This window comes from Fukomys damarensis, unplaced genomic scaffold (genome assembly GCF_012274545.1).
Source record: "Fukomys damarensis isolate Sample0158 unplaced genomic scaffold, DMR_v1.0_HiC HiC_scaffold_39, whole genome shotgun sequence".
NCBI classification, from domain to species: domain Eukaryota; kingdom Metazoa; phylum Chordata; class Mammalia; order Rodentia; family Bathyergidae; genus Fukomys; species Fukomys damarensis.
The window spans coordinates 18131536-18138848 of record NW_022900951.1 but is presented as its reverse complement, the minus strand read 5'-3'; the positions used below and the strand labels follow the sequence as shown (position 1 = coordinate 18138848).

The window sequence follows — 7313 nt, the reverse complement described above, 5'->3', positions numbered from 1 at the left end:
GTATTTGTTGGAAAAAAAATCAATAAGCAAATAATTGTCTGCATGAACTAATGAATGAATCCAAGCAAGCTGGACACAGAATCCCTAAAAATTGCAGGAAAACTGTGTAAAGATTGAAAAAAGCAAACTCTGGAAATTGAAAACTCAAGTTATAAACAGAAAATGCCTCCTTCTGCAGCAGTCCTGAGCATCACTCCGCTATTAACGCTAGATTATGTGCAAATTTACATTAAATTAAGCACATGCACTTCACAGCCTAATTCATAGTGCTTTCTCCTTACCACTTTCTTTTGAAATCTGCTAAAAAGAACTAAATGTCCAAATGCATGCACTGCGGCATTTCTGATATTGAATGGCAATGAACAACCTCTGTGGCATAGTATGACAAGCATTTCCTCCCAAGAAATCTTTCTAGGATGTAAAACTTGCAGCCCATTCATGTTGCTTGAGACAGAGTGGTTTGCCCTCCCTTAAACATGTTTTGCAGTTAATCCTCTCAGGAGTGCATTCGTAAGCCAACCGAAGAGCTCTGTGCATTAAGGGATTTGGTCAACGACCATGTTTTAATGACCATCAGTTCACCGAGCAGTGGAGTTCCTTTACCTGATATTTCCCTTCTGACAAGAACTGCTTTAAATATGCAGGCACTGGGAGATGATAGGTTAGGAAGTGAAGCCAAGAGGAGAAAGTGAATTATCAGCACATCAGAGCCTTGGAAACTCACTGGCAAACATGGTTCCTAGGTAGAAACGTCTCTTTGCAGAGGCAGGCCATCTCACATTCCATTTTGAGTCTTTTATCTGTTTTTTTTAAGTTACAAAATATGTTAAAGTAGGAACTTAGCACCCAAAGGACACATCCTCAAGCATAAATTAGTGACTCTACCTAAAAGCACTGAAAATATCAGCTATGGAAGCCAAGTAAGGCTGTCCTTGCCATTCCCTTCCAACCTAACAGACAGAGTTTCCCTCAGCAAACATGTCCTCACAGCTATGGGATTTCTAATATTATCTTTGTCTCCTCTAGGCTCTTTTTGTAATTTTCAAACAGATAAGTCAATCAAAGATCTTGAATCAGGTAGAAATGTCTTTCAGATTTGAACCCAATACCTTTACTTTCTGACTATATCATCTCGAAAAAAATTAACCTCCCTGGCATGCAGGTTTTTTCACTTGAAAATAGAATAAGGCTAGTACTTCTGTTATGAAATTATTGTGAGAAATGGGATAACATAAGTAAAATGTTTAACAGATTGGCATTATAAAACACATTCACTGAATGTTCAACAATAACAGCTATCTATTATAATTACCACTGTCCATTAGGATTATCAAGTTTTAAAGGTATTACATATTTTACAGAGTATTAAAAATAAGATTCTGCATTAAAATGTTCTGATATCATTCTGTGTTTAGTACAAATTCTGCAGGTCCAGCAATTGTGACTAAATCGATCTGAGTGGGACCTGGACATTGAGATGTTATTAAACTCTCCAAGTGATTCTAAAGAGCATCCAGTGTTGAAAACTATAACTTACTCATTTTACAGATGGGGAGACAGAGTTTTACAAAGCTGAATTGACCTTCTCAAAGTCATATGGCTATTTGGTATGCATGAGGCTCAATCTCAACATCAACATTTGAAATGTCTGCAACTCAACTCCAAACCCTGAAAAGTATTCCTATCCTTGATGAGTATGCATTTTCACCTGTAGCAGGATTTTGGAAAAGATGTACTTGGGTGCCCTGAAAAGGCATCATCACCATCTTCAGTCTGGGGAAACTAAGAAATAGGGATGAGTCCAAGATAGTGAAAAGATTTCTGGACAGTGAAACACTGCAATGGCTCTGGGCCTTTATGGAAGGAAGCACTGCTGTTATTAAGGCGATGCTGTCATGTGAAGCATGTGTGACTGAGGGATGTCATGGTTCTGGCTTCCCTGCCTAGTGGTCAGCACACTAGCAGTTAAAAACTTGACAATGAGGTCATAGGTATTAGTGCCTATTCAATGTCCAGAAAATCTAAAAGTGCCAGTAGCATAGATATAGCTATCCAGCCACCTTACTCCACTCCAGGTCCATTCCTGCCTCTGAGTCTGAATCTGATTATGCTGCTCCTGCCTTCAGTGGTGACCTTCCTCCTCCTCTTTTCCTTCTGTGAAAACTTCTGAATCCTTAAGGTCCACGTTTGTCTTAACTATCTTTACCCTAACAAAATTCTCTTGCTCTCAAAATATCACACTGAGTCAGTGTCTGAGAGTTCAATATGTAATCCAGTTTAGAAACTCAGTTATGAGCTCCTAAGGGTAGGAACTTGCAGGAACATTTTTCATATCTAACACAGCATTACCTTGTGGCTGAGCATTATCGAATTCTTGATAAACAACTCCAATTAGTTTATATTTTCTCTCTTGTTAAAAGGGTGGTGAAGAGTGGGATAGTAAAGGGAAATATTATGGATAAGCTAGGAATAAGAAAAGCTTAATTGGCAGGTAAAGATTTATAAGCATAGTTTGTAAAGGACCCAATCTAGTGAGAATACATGAGTAAGTATGCAAAGAAACAAAATCTCTACTCTAGAGAATCAATGTGGGGTCTGCTGGACATCCACATGGAATAGAAGATGGTTCCATAAAACACCTAGTTATCAATGCACAAAGAAAATTTACAGGGAAGGTAGGGGAAATGATTTCTTCCCTTTGAAACCCAGTTGATGTAACTTCTGCAAAAGTTCAAATTATTGTTAAAATATTCATTCTCCTTCCCTTCCCACAGTGGGTACAGTTTACTTGCGCCCTTGATTTTGGACATCACTGTGTGACTTGCTTTGAACAATGACGTATTAAAAGATGTGGTGCAAGAAGTCTGAAAATGTGGTTGTGGTTGTGTAACTGGACTTGGCTCTTTCATCCCAGAATTTATCTATGAGAAAAGCATGTCCCACTAGCCACTGTTCCTTCAGCTGGGCCCCTTAATAAAATATGTGAAGCACACTTGTACCCAGCTCTCAGCCTGGAGCCACAGCCAGCCAACCCTAAGCTTGAAGGGCAGTCACCCAGCCTTAACCAACTGAACTACAATCAACTTACAGACATGCAAGAAGAATAGCCAGTTGCTGCTATAAACCCCTGCATTCAGGCGTTGTTTATTATGCAGCAATATTGTGGTAACAGCTGATTAATATACCTTATGTAGCCTGAAGGAGAACATTGGGTTGGATATTTTGAAAAGTAATCACCTAGATAAATTCATTATCTGTGAGTCATGCCCCACTAAATGAGAGCCAACTAGACACAAAAGGTCTGTAAGAGAAAAAATATCACACTGCCCATGGGAGCATTTTCTTGAGCCGTAGCTCCAGACTCCAGATCTTCTACATAAAAGGTGCTCTGAGGACATAATAAACTGGGGTGAGTGCAAGCTGCACAGAGCTTAATGCTCTGTTTTCATAAATCGTAACTGAAAAACACCAACTCCCCCCCCACGTCAGTGATGAGATATGAACAATGAAAATTTGAAGGGAAGTCTAAAAAAACCTTTTGTGTTACCTTTCGTGCCATGCTTTTTTTTTCATCCATATGACCTCATAGAGAGAGGGAAGGTAAACACCTTGGGTTTAAATAACTAATACAACCCTAGAACAAGGTAATAAAGTGACAATATCCCAGCTAAGCCTGGTGGTCCACTCCTATATTCCCATAGTCTGGGAGACTGGAGTAGGAGGATCAAAAGTTTGAGCCCAGTCTGGGCAACTTACTGATTTAGTAATACCCTTTCTCACATTTTTAAAATAAAAGGCTGGGCATATAGCACAGTGTAAAGGCCCTGATTTCAATCCACAATACCCCCCACTAAACTTATTTGGGGGCTTAACATTAGCTAAAACCCCTAGGGACATCGACTAGAGACAAAGAAAAAGAAAGTTAAAGTAATAAAAACTGAAAGATTCATCCCTGCTCAGTAATATATCATTGTACCTTTAAATTGTGTACACACACACATATATTTACTTTGCAAGAGGTAATGCACATGACTAAGTAGGATCAGTATCAATCTATCATATCAATGGGCTAAAAAACAAAAATCCCATGATGGCATCAATACGGATGGAAAACACTTTGACAAAAATCCAGTACCCATTAATGATTAAAACTCTCAGAAAACTAAGACTAGAGGGGAACATCTTCAGTTTGATAAAGAACATTTACAAAAACCCTATGGCTAACATAATACTAATGGTGAGAAACTAGAAGCTCTTTCACCTAAGATCAGTAAAGCGGCAGGGTGGCCCTTCTCACTATTCCTTTTCAATATCTCACTGGAAGTCCTCGCTAGCACACCAAGACCCCCCCTTCCCCCTAAAAAGAAAGAAAAGTTATGCAGATAGGAAAGGAACAAATGAAAAGTTCTGCAGAAAGTCCAAAAGATTTCACAAAAAATGTCTCCCTAAACTAAGGGGCAATTACTGCATAGCAAGAGTGCATGACATAAGGTTGATACAAACATCAATCACTTTCCTATATAGCAGCAATGAACAAGTGGAATTTGAAATTTAAAACATAATATTGTTTATATCAGCAGCCCCCAAAAGAAATATGAGATATGATTGAAAAATGTGGTGAATGTTTAATTTTTTTAATTTATTACAATAAATGACACATTGCCATTAATCACCCTCCAAATACCATTACTTCAAACACGCTTAATCCATTATATTTGACAGCTTCTGAAGTGGTTCTAGAAGTTCTCTTTCCTAAGTATCTCTATGATGCCTGATCAAAAATACAGTGAATGTTGCTGCTAATTGCCATCCAGCAGAAAGGCAGGCTCAAAAAATATTATGGTGTGTCCTCTTCCAGTTTATTCACCAGGTCTGGTATCATGTGAGTTCTGGCTCTTACCCAAAGTCAAAATGACCATGAAAAGAAAATATCTTTAATCAATTCAGGACATGGAGGCAGCCATGACAGTGCAACTAAAGAGGATTCCCAGAACTGCTTCAGAAAGTGGAGAGAATGGTGGAATAAGTGTGTTCAAAGTAAGGGGGGGTATTGAGGGCATTACAATGTCTTTTACTGTAACAATTTTTTTTTTCGTTTAAGTACACTGTTTTTAATCACTCCTTCTACTTAGGCATAAATCTATCAAAATATGTACAAAATCTATATGAGAAAATGGTGATAAAAGAACAAAATAAATGAAGGGATAGTTCATATTTATTGTAATACCAATCAAAATCCCAGTAAATTGTTTTGTAGGTATCACTAAACTGATTCTAAAATTTATATAGAGGCAAAAAAAAAACAGAACAGAACAGCCAACATAATACTACAGAAGAACAAAGTTGGAAAAATGGCACTACCTGGCTTGAAGACTTACTATAAAGCTACAATAATCAACAGTGTGATATTGGAGAAAAGATAGACAGAAACATCGGTGGAATAGAAGAGAGCACAAAAATAGATCCATATAAATATAGTCAATTGATCTTTGACAAAGGAGCAAAGGCAGTACACTGGAGCAAAGATCTCATCTTTTCAAAAGCGGAGGTAAAAATGAATCTAGACACAGATTTTATACCTTTCACAAAAATTAATGCAAAATAGATCATAGACCTGAATATAAAACACAAAACTATAAAACTCCTCAAAGATAATAGGAGAAAACTTAGATGACCTTGGGCATAGCAACAACTTAAAATACAATATCAAAGTGACAATTCATGAAAGAAATAATTAACAAGCTGTACTTCATTAAAATTTTAAACTTCTGCTCTCTAAAAGATAATATCAAGAGAATGAGCAGACAAGCCACAGATTTGGAGAAAATATTTTCAAAAGGTATAGCTAATAAATGACTTATTCAAAATACATGAAGACATTCTGAAACTCAATATTAAAACACAAACACTGATTAAAAATGTGCCAGAGTACTTAACAGCCACCTCACCAAAAATACACAGACGTAAAAGAAAGCACATGAGAAAATTCACTGCATCAGATATCCTCAGGAAAATAGAAATTAAAACAATAAGATATCACTGTTTACTCATCAGAATGGTCAAAACTCCATTCTGATATGTTCAGAACATTGACAATATTTAATGTTTGCAAAGATGTGAAGTCATAAAAATTCTCATTCATTGCTGGCTGAAATACAAAATGGTACAGGAACTTTGGAAGATATTTTGGTAGTTTCTTTTAATTTTGGGGGGGAGGGATTTCATTCATTTTTATTTTTCTTCTATAGAAACCCTTGTGTTGTAGCTACTGCTGGAGCTTGAGTCCTCTGAACAGAAACTCTGGTGTGAATTCCTGGTAGGGAGACTTGTTGAAGACAGTCTCTTTCCAGAGGTCAGGGGTCAGGTAGCTATAGTCTTGGAGATGGCACCAAAGGTGGCCTTACCAAAGTTGCCCAGAGTGGCAGTACAGCCCCTGGCAGAGGTATAGCAGGCAGTCATCAATACCAGCCATCAGCAGCAGCTTCTTAGGTACAGTGTCTGTGGGGGCAGGGATCAGACACACCAACACAGAGCCACAGCGGCCTGTCACCTTGCAAAGGACAGTGTGAAGCTTGCCAATCTTGCTCCCCCAATAGCCACTCCGCATGGGGACAATGGAGAGCTTGGTCAGAACGATGGCTCCGCGAATGGCAGTGGCTACTTCCTTGGAACACTTTACACCCAGACCGACGTGACCGCTGTAGTCCACAGTGGCAACAAATGCCTTAAATCTGGTCTGCTAGCCAGCACGAGTCTGCTTCTGCACTGGCGTGATCTTCAGAACTTCATCCTTGAGGGATATGCCCAGGAAAATGTCAATAATCTCAGACTCCTTGATGGCTAAGGAAAAGAGGTAAATTTCCTCCAAGGACTTGATCTTCATGTCCTTGACCAGCCGATCCAACCTGGTGACAGTCATCCATTCCGTGTTCTCTGCCTTACCTCCGAGAACACCATGGCCTTGGCCTCGGCCCTTGCCACGCAGTGCCTGCGGCCTTGGAGGCCACTGCCCAAGCTTCCTATGCCTGGGCCCCTGGGGGCCTCCGGGCCTTGCCACTACACGGGCGTCATCCGCCATTTGGTGTTTGCCCAAGGAAGAAGCATTCTTTTTTAAAACTAGACAAACTCTCACCATAAAATCCAGTAATTGCACTCCTCAATATTTATCCAAACATATTCAAAATGTTTGTCCACACAGATATTTATAGCAGCTTTATGTATTGCCCAAACATGGAAGCAACCAAGAAGTCCTGCAGTAGGTGAATGGATAAATGGACTGTGGTACCTCCAGACTACGAAATATTATTCAGTGC

General features: G+C 39.0%; 1 pseudogene; it reads right to left on the bottom strand.

Moving 5' to 3' along the window:
• Positions 1–6242: 6242 nt before the first annotated feature.
• On the bottom strand, positions 6243–7078 carry LOC104850306 (annotated as a pseudogene).
• Between the last annotated feature and the right edge of the window lie 235 nt (positions 7079–7313).